This window comes from Cavia porcellus, unplaced genomic scaffold (assembly GCF_034190915.1).
Source record: "Cavia porcellus strain 051 isolate PalLab524CR breed Dunkin Hartley unplaced genomic scaffold, mCavPor4.1 scaffold_33, whole genome shotgun sequence".
Classification (NCBI taxonomy): domain Eukaryota; kingdom Metazoa; phylum Chordata; class Mammalia; order Rodentia; family Caviidae; genus Cavia; species Cavia porcellus.
In genome coordinates, this window is record NW_026947516.1 from 21,079,005 (window position 1) to 21,092,069 (window position 13,065).

The following is a 13,065-nucleotide window of genomic DNA, read 5'->3' on the forward strand; positions in this document are numbered from 1 at the left end:
CCCCGTAGCTCCCCAAAATTTAAGGGGACTTAAACCCATAATTAAGCACCTTTTAGACAACGGTTTTCTTAAACCTACCCATTCACCCCACAATACTCCCAGTCTCCCGGTACTCAAGCCTGATGGGTCCTATCGCCTGGTACAGGACCTTAGGGTAATTAACAGTGCTGTTACCACAACTTACACAGTGGTGCCAAATCCTTATACCATGCTCTCTTGTATCCCTCCCTCCACCACTCACTTTACAGTTATAGATCTTAAACATGCCTTCTTCACTATCCCCCTACACCCTGACTGCCAGAACCTCTTTGCATTTACATGGACTGACCCAGACACTCTCAGGTCTCAACAACTTACTTGGACAGTACTCCCCCAGGGGTTCAGGGATAGTCCCCACTTCTTTAGTCAGGCTTTTGCTACTGACTTAACTTGATCTCAAACTTAGTGTTCTTCTTCAATACATAGTCGACCTCCTATTATGTTCTCCATCCCATATGTTAGCTATACACCACTCAGCCAGTCTTCTTAATTTCCTTGCTAGTCGTGGATACAGGGTGTCTCCTGCCAAAGCCCAGATAGCCTCCCCAAAAGTCAAATATCTAGGTCTCACTCTCACCCCCACCACTTGCTCCATCACCACAGATCATAAGGCAATTCTTCGTGATCTCCAGGTGCCCACAACTAAATGGCAGGTTACATCTTTCCTAGGTTTAGCTAATTTCTTTCATCTCTGGATTCCTAACTTTGAAGCCCTAGCTCAACCCCTCTACAAGGCCACTAAGGGTCCCTTATCAGAACCCCTGGACCCTACTAGGCCCATACATGCCTCCTTTTAAAAATTAAAAGAGGCTCTCCTAAAAGCTCCAGCTCTTACCCTTCCTGATCCCACCCAACCTTTCATCCTATACACTACTTGTCAGGGCCGCAATGCTATAGGTGTACTAGGACACAAAAAGAGACCTTCTTTTCAAGCAGTAGCCTACTTGTCAAAACAGCTAGATCACACAGTAAAAGGAAGGGATCCTTGTCTCCGAGCTCTTGCAGCTGCAGCCCTCCTGACACAGGAAGCTAAAAAGTTTACATTAGGGCAGTCTATTACAGTACACTCACCTCATCACCTACGTGAGCTTATCTCACATAAGGTGCTCCCCGCCCTAATGACCCCTTCTCGCCTTCAACAGGTACACTTAGCTCTCTCTCAAGACCCTTGCATCTCTATTGCAACTAGTGGTCTTCTTAGTAAAGCCACCTTACCTCCCACCTCAGAGGGCCATCCTCACCATGACTGTATTGAGTTTTTACAGATGACTCCCACTCCTTTCCCTCACATCAGTAGCACACCTCTCTCCTTGGCCTTTGACACATGGTTCATAGAGGGCAGTTCAACAAACACAGACAACCAAAAAAAGGCAGGATACACAATAGTTAGCCAGTTAAAAGTTATAGAGGCAAATCCACAGCCACCTGGAACCTCTTCCCAGAGGGCAGAACTTATTGCCCTTACAAGGGCCCTTACACTAGCAAAAGACAAGATTATAAATATATACACTGACTCAAAGTATACCTTTAGCATTTTACACTCTCATGCCTCTATCTGGCAAGAATGGGGTTTTATTTCCACTCAGGGAACCCCCATCATTAATGCTCCCCTCATCCTTAAACTTCTAGAGGCAGCCCAACTTCCAAAGCAGGCAGCAGTTATTCATTGCAGAGGACACCAAAACTCTACAGATCCTATTGCTCAAGGCAATGCCTTTGCAGATTCACAAGCCAAGTTAGCTGCACAAGGGCCCTGCCCTTCTCATCTTCTCCTGTTAATCCCAAACAGTCTACCTCAACCCAATTATTCATCAGAGCAGTTACAGCTACTTCATAAACCAGGTTACACACAAAACACTCAGGGATGTATTTTTCAGGGATCTAAACTTGTTCTCCCACATCAACAGGTCTCAGACATCATCACTGACTTACACAACTGTTTTCATATAGGATCACAGGCCCTATACAAACTCTTAGCCCCAATAGTCACACACCCTTCTCTAAAAGCTATCATTCTTAAGATTACTCACACCTGTGATCTCTGTGCCAGGACCTCTCCTCAGGGATGCATGGCACCCCCTTCCTTTCCTAGCCATCAATTTTGGAGACACACCCCTGGTTAGGACTGGCAGATAGATTTTACACACATGCCCTGCCACAAGACTCTCAAATACCTTCTCACCTTTGTTTGTACCTTTTCAGGATGGATAGAAGCCTTTCCCACAACCAGGGAAACTGCTTATGTAGTTACCAAAATCATATTACAAGAAATCATTCCAAAGTTTGGTCTACCTCAGAGTATTCAGTCAGATAATGGTCCCACCTTTATTTCTCAGATCACTCAACAGGTATCCTCCAGCTTACACATCACCTGACACCTACACATCCCATACCATCTGCAGTCCTCAGGAAAAGTAGAAAAGGCAAATGGCCTCATAAAGACACACCTTACAAAACTCACTTTAGAACTACACCAACCTTGGCCTCAACTTCTGCCCTTAGTCTTAGCCAAGCTCAGGGCACTTCCCTGGGCTCCTACTTTCTTAAGTCCTTTTGAACTTATGTATGGCAGGCCATTCTCACTCCACAATCTTCCTGCTCCCCAAAATCTCCCTCCCCTGGCTGACTATGTCCCAGTCCTTTCCTTCCTCTGACACCTGTTGTGACAACATGCTGATCTCTGCCTTCCACAACCCTCTGGAGAGGCCAAACCAGATCATCCCATATCCCCAGGAGATCTAATTTATCTCAAATGTTCTAAATCCACAGAACTACAACCAAGGTGGAGTGGCCCTTACCTGGTCTACTTGGCTACCCCTACAGTGGTCAAAGTTGCTGGACTCCCATCCTGGTTTCACATCACTCAGGCTAAGAGGTGGCCTTCCAGCCCTAAATCTGATCATTCTGAGTGGTCATCTCATCTTCTGTCGCCCACCTATCTCCGTTTCACGAAGGCCTCACAGCCACAGTTAACAGGCTGTCACCGTTTTGTTATCCAATTTGGTTCCTAATCTCTTACATTCTACTAATGATCATTTTTACAGCAGGACTCTTAACAGTTTTTCCTAGAGACTCGCACATCATGCATAAGATCATCTTCATAATGTTCTATGTGATAACTGTCATGGTTCTTTCTACCTTCAGCTGTCTGGTTAAACGTGACATCCCTGAAAGCCTAAGCCCTAACTTTCCCTATACTGGTACAGCCACTGTCTCCCCTACTCCCTCTATTTTTTCTAGTTTAACTCCTGGACCAGAGACAAGTTTTATACACCTACCCTCTTAACTTTTATGCTTTCAGATGGGGGAGTAATCACCTTTCATAATTTCACTCATCTCTCATAATTTCACTCCTTCCAACCTCACACTTATTTTTCAGAATTCTACCTCACCATTATAATGATCCTACCTCAACATCATCCTGATAAAATAACATGTCTAAATCAAAGGCACCTTTCCTTCTACCTCACCTGGGTCCTTAAATATGACAGTGCCATGTCTCCTCATAACATCATGTCTCTTTGTTTTTCCAGTCTGACATAACATGCATTCACCAGTAAAGTTGTCCTGGCTAAAACACCGGGCATCAGCATCTACCTGGGCATCAACAGTCATCCCGTCAAGTCCCCTAGGCTCCAGTACGGTGCCCCCTGCCAGCAGGAAGTAGTTAAAGAGAGAAATCTTCACCCCTTTTCATAATAATCATAAGATGGGATATGAAAGGGTTGTTGACCCAGGCCAGACACTGTAGCCAGAAAAAGCCTCAGCTGGAATTAGGGAGTTCCTGTCTCCCCTGCCCCTAGAGATTTACCTGTAACCCTATATCCCCCCACCCTTCGGAATCTGCCCCTGGCGCCAAACATGTGCCAATGAAATACCTGTGCATCTCTAATGGCTTAGGGCACTGCCCTAAGCTTATCTACTTATATTCCCCCATGCCACGTGTCCACGTGAGAGAGATTGCCAGATTTCAGTGGCCAGTGTGCCAGTCATTTCTCTCCATGTTCTCAGAATAAAGGCCTCTTTTGTTTTATACTTTTCATCTTTTGGAAATATTTTTCATCTTCTGTAAATAATCCTATCAAAAAGAGCGCTTAATACAACTAACCCATTGAACTCCATAGCTTAGCAACACAGTATAATATAAAGATTCTTTCCCCTTCTCATCCAGTGGCCAACTGGGAGCTATGGTCACTGTCACTGCCCTGTGTCATGAGAATATATCATTCTACTTATTATCATATCAGAAAAAGATCAAAATTCAAAGAATGGCTTCCATTAAATGCATATTGGTTTTGCATCATCATAAAACTGAACTGTCAAATCAAGCCACAATGAGTTGGAGACACTATATAATCAGACTAGTGTCATCTGTTGGCATCTTCCAACAATTGCAGAAAAGATGTTTTTCTCTCTCATGTTAGAGTACCACCTTGGGGCTGTCCAGCAGTTGCAAAAGAAATATATTTTTCTATTTTAGTACTTAGTGGGATTGTCCTTTGTTATAAAATATGCCAGTGTTCTCCAAGCTTGGCATCCAAATCACTTGGAAAGTTTTTTAAAATAAACAATTTCTGGTTCCTATTCAGAGTTAATTGGGAGGATTGAGATGGTGTAGGGGAGTTTCCATTTGTAACATGCCCCAGTTTATGTTAATACTACCTGTGGAACTGCATTTGAGAATCACTAAGTATTTACCCCTTAAATTTTAGCTTCCTGTACAACTGAAATTTTTTTCTTTATTATCTCTATAGTTGTTTCAGTTTTGAAGAGCTGGATTTGGAACCTTTCCTTTTTGGAGTCTTTGCAAAGAACTCAGAATACCTTTGATTAAATGTAGCAGTTCTGTTGTATGAATTTTTACTAATTAATCTAAGCTACTTTTGAGTGTGGGGTTTTAAAGAATGAATGTGAATGAACAGAATAGAAAGAATGAGTAAACATAACCCTTTGATTTGCCATGCTGTTTGGATAGATCAGGCAGCACCCACAGTTAAAGTATCTGTCTCTTTCCTTTTCCAAAACATCAGATCCTATTACAATGAAAGAAGTGATAGAAAGAATTCTGTCAAAATCATTTATGCAAGCAGGCACAGAGCCTGCCACATATCTGCTTCCCGTAAGTGTGGTAAGGACCTGTTCTTACCAGCACCATGACAAGCTTCTGCATGAAATGTTGACCCAAGGCCAAATGGGTCACATGACAGAGTCCTCCGTGAGCAGCAGATACAAGGTTACCACTCCCAAAGTGCTTTACTTTGGACTTGCCGGACTGCTACACTCTGTTGATGCAAGAGCCAAAGTCCCTGAAAACCCTTTCAGCCAGGCTCATAGTGTGAACATTACTCAATTCACTAAGTGGAAATTATTCCTCACACTTCTTAGATGAATTATTCAGCCCTCTGGTGCAAATTTAAATAGGGCATTTACAGGTTCTTTAAAGTACAGGTTTCTAATTAGGATCCCGCACATGTTAATGGTGCAGCCCTGAGGTGTAGCTCCCTGATTTGGGTGACAGGCTAACTCATGCCCTGAGATTTGAGAGATTAAAATGAATTGAGAGATGTTTATGGAACTCTGTTGATGCTGAATTCTGTTAACTGCAGATAGCATAAATTCACGGCACACCAAGTTTTCTTTATGCATTTATTTAGTCAGTGTTTATTAAATGTCTAACATGCCGAAAATGGAGGCTGAAACTCTCAGCTCTTTTGCCAACAAGCTGTATGGCCTCAGACAAATTATATCCCTGATCCTCAGTTTGGTCCTCTGTGAACAAGGGGCCTGAACTAACTGTGTCTAAAGCCACCTCCAGCTCTAAAGTGTCACGATTCCATTCTTTCACATAGACCCTATGACCTGCTCATGGTTTGATCTGTCTGTTAGCCTTTCTCAGCCTCAGGATTAGGCCCAAAGCATACACTGTAGGTAATGAGTGAGCTGTCTTCCATGTACCTAGATGGGAGTCAGGAGTTCCCCTGGGGAAAGTTGAGGAAGCAGCCATCTTCTAAGGCTCAGCTGAGGAACCTGAGGTGGGAAAGGCCAATAATTCCGATGTTCCCACTGGAGAGCTAAGAATTTAACAAAAGCCAGGGTAGGAAATCAAGGTCAAGAACGACTGCAATTGTATCTGATGGCATTAAAAACAGCAGCAAGGAAGACAAATAAACGAGGCAGGACATGCTCCCCATTTGTGCTGAAATCATTCAGGTATGAGCAGATGCATAGGTCTGGCATCATTTCCCTTCCCCTTTGTAGCTCCTGCTTAGCCCCTTCTACAGAAATGAGTACGAGTCACTTTAGGGACTAGTAATTGGATGACCTGGATGGAATCCAAGGGACAACAAACAGGACAGAAGACAAAAGGCAATTCAGATGGCTTTGTGCTTTTAAAACTTTTAAACCCAAGAACCACTACCTGAGGGAAGCAATGTTCACATGGGCCACGAGGGGACACTAGTGAGCTAGAAAAAAAACATTCCAAATCCTTCCACAATGTCTGGAATGTCCACAATAGACATTCCAGAGCCCAGATGCTGCTGCCTTTCCATGGATCTGTTTTGTTTTCCAAAGGCTGCTTCTCTTTGGAATCAGCCTAGAAAATGAGATAGTAACTTCAGGCCAGACCATGCTCTGCATGATGGGAAAACAAGCCAGACTGATATAGGGGAATGAAACTCCTGACCTACCATGTCCACAAGTTCATGTTCTCTAAAACTGATGAATGAATTTTAGGAACAATGAAGGTGAATAGTAGAATATATTTATTGAGAGAAAGAAAGCTTCTGTCTGAAGAGACAGAAGTGGACCCGAGTGGGTTGCCCAGGACTCTATCTTTTCCAGGGACTTTTATAGAGTAAAACCATGGGTTCAAGATGGGGGAAGACTAGGAACTCACAAGGCAGATGGGTATAAGGTGGAATATAACTATAGTTAGCCAATAAGATTAATAGTTCAGGTAAAATTGATTACATTAGGGACAGATGAGAAAGCTTGAGTAGGAAGCCGGCATTCTTGGAGCTGTGACATTTTCCCAAGGGGGATGGGATCACTCAAGGATAATAGGGAACTAATTAGAATATCAGTCTTTAGGATGTAGACGCATTTGTTTGATCCTTTGTCTTGAGGCCTGGCCCACAGCAGGAGGTGTCTGTCTCCCTCACAATTGTAAGGTATCTGCACTGGCTCCTTTGAGGACCTAGCCCTTTCTCACTGCCCATAATATTTTTAACTCTTGGTTGCATGCAACAAGACCATGGAGGTATGATGTGATATAATCTGTAGTCAGACCATAATCTAGTACAGGGTGATGCAACAGAAGGAAAAGATCTGTCCCTACTATTGGCAGGAAATGCACAATGGGTCATAGGTGGCACCATGTCTGAAACCTAATCACTATTGTCATGGTACTAAGGGCTGAGGCCTTTAGAATATGATGAATTGACATGCTTATAAAAGAGGGGGAATAGGGCATACTCTACCCTGTTATGCCTTTCCACTCTTCTGCCATGTGAGGACCCAGCAAGGAACTCTTTGCCAGACACTCTTATTGTAATCCCAAACATTGAGTACAGTTATCCAAGTAACATAATCCCTTTTCTAGTCTGACTCATAATCCAAGAAGTTATATTTATAATCCCACTGAGATGTTATTGGAATCCCAGTAAGTTAATTCCAATCTACCCCCTCCAATGCAACCCACAGTGAGAGTAAAGACACCAAGACATATTCCAAGTTAAAGGTAGCCAAGGGGTCCTAAATCCAATCCCCATGAGGATGTGTGAACAAAGGCCTTGATCCTAGGCCTCTACCAGAATTTATTATCTTGTGAAGAAGGGGGTGGTTCAAGGATGAGTGACAGTGAGGATGGTGGAAACTATGGGAGTAACTTGAGCTGACCATTCAGGTAGTGAGAAAAGCATCTCTACAAAATGCAGAGATAAAGATACACAGAAGGATCAATTTGCATAATTCAACTAAGGTAGCAACTGAATTGTTTTAGGAGGCTGTTGCTTCAGTTTCTGATATGTAAATTTTTGTGCCCTGGGGGCTCATAATCTCTTCACCTTGAGGCTCATATCCAGTTGACGTTCCTGGTTCTGATTGACTCTACCATCCCACTGTGCCCATATCTTCTATAGAGAACACTATTCGAGGAAACAGGAGACTGTCTGATGGCTTTAGAAATTACATACCAGTACCTCAGCTATCCTTATTTGCAATGCTTAGAGCCAATTGAACAGAGAAGGAAATACCATAGTCAGCTCTGTACATATCAGTATAAGGAAGTAAGTCTCAATATAATTAAAGTTTCAGCAAAGTTTTTGCATTTCAAGGGGAGTCACTCAAATTGTCTCCCATACACTCTGTGCTGGCATCTTGACTTTGGACTTCCTGTCCTTAGGAACTGTGAGAAATAAACATATCTTGTTTCTAAATTACCTAGCATAGACTGAAAACCTCAGCCTTTCCAAATCACCCCAAGCCCCTGACCCTCTGCACAACCAAAATGTGATAATTGCATGTACATGTTTCATTTTTTTTTTTACATAATTGCTACTACCTCCCCCAAACTCCCAGAAAACAAGAAGTACAACCACAGGGCAACTGTATCCATTGGTCCACCGCCTATTAGTCATCTAGATCCTGGTTCATAAATGGTGTTTAATATGTAACCTTGCAATGAATAGGTGAATGTCAATACATGTTTGGGATCACTTGACATAAGCAACTCCTTCAGGAGCTTCACTGTGTCATATGAACCAAATGCCCAAAACTGGGACTATGGATTTTCTTAAATCAATTACAGATAATAATTCACTATTTAATCACTGGTAATCTAGCATCTGCATTGATCTTTTTTAATGAAAAATTTTAATATTTACAACAGGCAAGAGTACAATGAACTCCTACTTGGGCATCACTCAGTTGTGACAAATGACAAAATCATGGTCCATGTTGTTGCTTTCATGTGAGTCCTAAGAATCATCCCCAATGATGCCACACCCATTCCTGGGTTGTTTTAAAGCAACTCCCAGACATCATATCACCTCTACCATAAAAGCAAGTATGTGGGATCTGAGCTTGTGGTTGGTTGTAATGCTTGCTCAGCATGTGTGAGGCACTGGATTCTATACCAGAACTTCAATAAAAAAAGAAGAGAAAGCCCTTCAATATATGCATTAGTTGAGGCTCACTAAAGAAACAAAATCAATATAAAGAGATATATATATATACACACACATATATATATATATATAAAATCATACGAGGGTTTTATAAAGTAGGACTACAAGATCAAAACTGGAAGAGTTTCGAGTCAGACATGCTGGTACACACCTGTAATCCCAACACTCAGGAGGCTGAGGCAGGATGATTGTGATAGCTCGGATCCTGGAATAAAACCCAAGGAAGCAAGAAATTAAAATTTGGGGAGCAAAGGCTTTATTTTAGGCCAGGCCTGGTGTCACAGTCTCCAGGAGCCAATTTGGAGACTGCGCACCTCACAGCTGAGGGATTAAGCTTTTATAGCTAAAAACCACAGGAATGTTGTAATCCCTGACACAGTTGATAGCATCTGGGCCTTACAGAACTTCCTGCAATTTCCTTGAAGTTAAGCGTTTCTTAAAGAACAGCACATTTTATTACAGATAGCTGGATGAGGGGTAGGGGAGGGGGTTACAGGAAACTGATACCTAAGGCTTTTACAGCTTTCTCAGAAAATTGAAACTTAACCTAGAAAGAGAGGAAGGGAAAGTGGGGGCAGTGGGGCACATACAGAACAGAAATGAGGTGCAATGGTTAGAGCTAGGCTATAACAAGGATCACTGCAAGTGACAGGCCAGCTTGAGCTATGTCGTGAGTTCAAGGCCAGCCTGAACTACATATCAAGGCACTGTCTCAAAAAAAGAAAACAAAACTCACAAAAATAGGAAGAGTCCCAAGAGCTATTAGTAGAATCAATGGTAGATGGAGCCTAAATGGCCATCAGCACACTGGAGGCCCCAGTAGGTCATGATAAGATTATATTGCATCCAAAAGATGAGAAGTATAAGACAAAAGAGGCCTTTATTCTGAGAATGTGGAGAGAGAAAACAAAAAACCTCCAACCACTGGAGTCTCGCTTTCTCTCTGGCGGACACGTGGAGTGGGGGCATATAAGTAGCCTAGGTTTGGAGTGGAAGCTAAGGGGCATTAGTGATACACAGGTAGCCCATTGGCACTCATTTGGCACCAGAGGTAAATTCCTAGGGGTGGGGAAGATGGAGCTCCTTGGTTCTGCCTGAGGCTTTACTGGCTATAGTGTCCTGTCTGGGCCAAAACTCTTTCAGGTCAAAGGTTCAGAAGCTCACTGTAGTCACTGGTGTGAGCCTGTGTTCAGAAAACCAGAGCCTTCTTATGAATTTAAGAGCAATTAGACAAGAAAAAAAAAAGGAATAAGGATAGGCAAGGAAGAAGATAAATTATCATTATTTGCAGATGATATGATACTCTACATAGGAAGACTTTCAAAACTCCATTGAAAGACTTCTAGATATAATCACCAAATTCAGTAATGTAACTGGATACAAAGTCAGTACTCAAAAATCAATAGCATTCTTGTACACAAACAACAAATTCACTGAGAGAGAAATCAAGGAAACCACACCCTTCACTATAGCATCCGAAAAAATGAAATACTTAGGAATCAATGTACCAAAGGAAGTAAAAGATCTATACATTGAAAATTACTCTGAAAAAGGAAATCAAAGATAATTTCAGAAAATGGAAAAACATTCCCTGTTCATGGATAGGAAGACCATTGTGAAAATGGCCATTCTCCCAAAACTGTTATACATATTTAATGCAATTCCAATAAAAATACCATTTCCATATCTCACAGATCTAGAAAAATCAGTCCTAAAATTCATCTGGAACCAGAAGAGACCTAGAATAACAAAGGCAATTCTGAGCAACAAAAGCAAGGCAGGAGGCAACACAATTCCCAACTTGAAATTATATTACAAAACTACTGTGATAAAATCACCATGGTCCTGGAATACAAACAGACCTGGAGATCAATGGAATAGATTAGAAGATACAACCACAACTACAAACACACTCAGCTACCACATCTTTGACAAAGGAGCCAAACATGTTTCATGGAAGAAAGATAACCTCTTAATAAGTGGTGCTGGAAAAACTGGCTCTCCATATGCCAAAAACTAAAACTAGACCCATGCCTATCACCATGCGCTAAACTAAAGTCAAAATGAATCAAAGATCTAAATATTAAAACAGAAACAGTAAATCTGCTGGAAGACAAAGAAGGTAGAAATCTTAAAGACATAGGGGTAGGCAGAAAGTTCATGAACAAAAATAAAACTGCATGGAAAATACTTTCCAGAATCAACAACTAGAATCTTATCTTATTAAAAAGGTTTTGCATGTCAAAAAATCTCCAGCACAGTGAAAAGAAAACCCATGAATTTGGAAAATATCTTAGCCAACTGTCCCTCAGACAAAGGACTTTTATCTAGAATATATAAAGAATTTTTAAAAAATCAGGCCTCAAAAATTCAAGGACTCAATGCAAAAATGGACATCTGAGATGGACACACACTTTTCAAATGAAGAACACAAATGGCAAATATATGTATGAAAAATGTTCAACATCAACAGTTGTTCGGGAAATGCAAATTAAAACAACACCGAGATTGCATCTCACTTGAGTTCATTCAGAGGAGTTATGTTAACGTGATACATGATTAAATTGGCTTGTTGCATTTCATTTCCCTTTTTATTTTACTATATATTATAGTTATGCAAAATATTTATGTTTCCAAAGTTTTAAAAAAAGATCCTATTTGCCTAGCACAAATATTTGCTGACTCTTATGAGATGTATGTGATTATTCATCCTGGGGCTGGTCCCTGCAAGAAAACTAAAGGTACGTTAAGGAGTATGATTTGCTTTAAATTCATTTTTTTTTTCATTTTTTTTTTTTTTTGTCTTTTTCCTTTTTATTGGTACCGGGGATTGAACTCACGACTGCCTGCTTGCAAGGCAGGCGCTTATGCCGCTGAGCTAAATCCCCAGCCCCTTAAAGTCATCTTGATTGGATACTTTAGGGTAATTTGCATAGGAAATTTTAAAAAGGCAGATTTCAAGATCTCAAATCTAAGTGCCCTTGTGTCACCCAGCAAACCTCATCCTGACTTGGTGAGTGCTGAGGGTGATGGACAGAGGATGAAGAAGGCAGAGCCCCTTGTCTCCAATTCCACCCAAGAAAAGTCTCCCTTTCTTAAGATTTTTCTCTTCCTTGGGTCCCTGCCCTGTAGAATTTTTTCTTCTTCTTCCTGGTCTTCCCTTCAGATGTTAAGAGTCCTTGGTGAATGTTGTAGCACATATAACATCACTGTAGCCCACAGGTAATGACCAGAATTACATCACCGCCGCCTGTACAACATCCTGCAGTGTACCTCACTTTCAAGGTTAATTCTACCTCTGGCTATGAAACTTCTACAAAACAAGATGGCAAAGAAAATAGCCTGGCCATTATAAAATGTATTCACTTGTTTCTTTACTACAAAGTTTCTATGTTAAATTTTGTAATCTTGTAGGAAGATATTTGGAGATTATTCAAATATCTTGTTTGTCATAATATTTAACCCACTAATTTTAGCCTCTATCGATAATCCTTGCCGGCAACAGTGGCTGTGGAAAGGATAAATCTGAATCATTTGTAAGAAAATGGGTGCGCTTTGAAACCATAATGCTAAGTGAAATAAATCTTACTATTGGTTAGACTTATTTCTGACTACTAAGGTAAAATATCACATGGTTTCTCTTACATGTGAAATTTTAAGTATAATTTAAAGAGCCAAAATAAAAGATAAATAGGAAAACTGGAGCTAGACTTTGCTGAGATAGGGAAGGGGATTTGATGAGAGAGAAGGCAGAGAAGGGGAAGTGAAAAGGATTAAGTTCCATATGTAGGTGTACCAATTCCCTTGGACGAATACATCTATTATGTATTGCAAACAT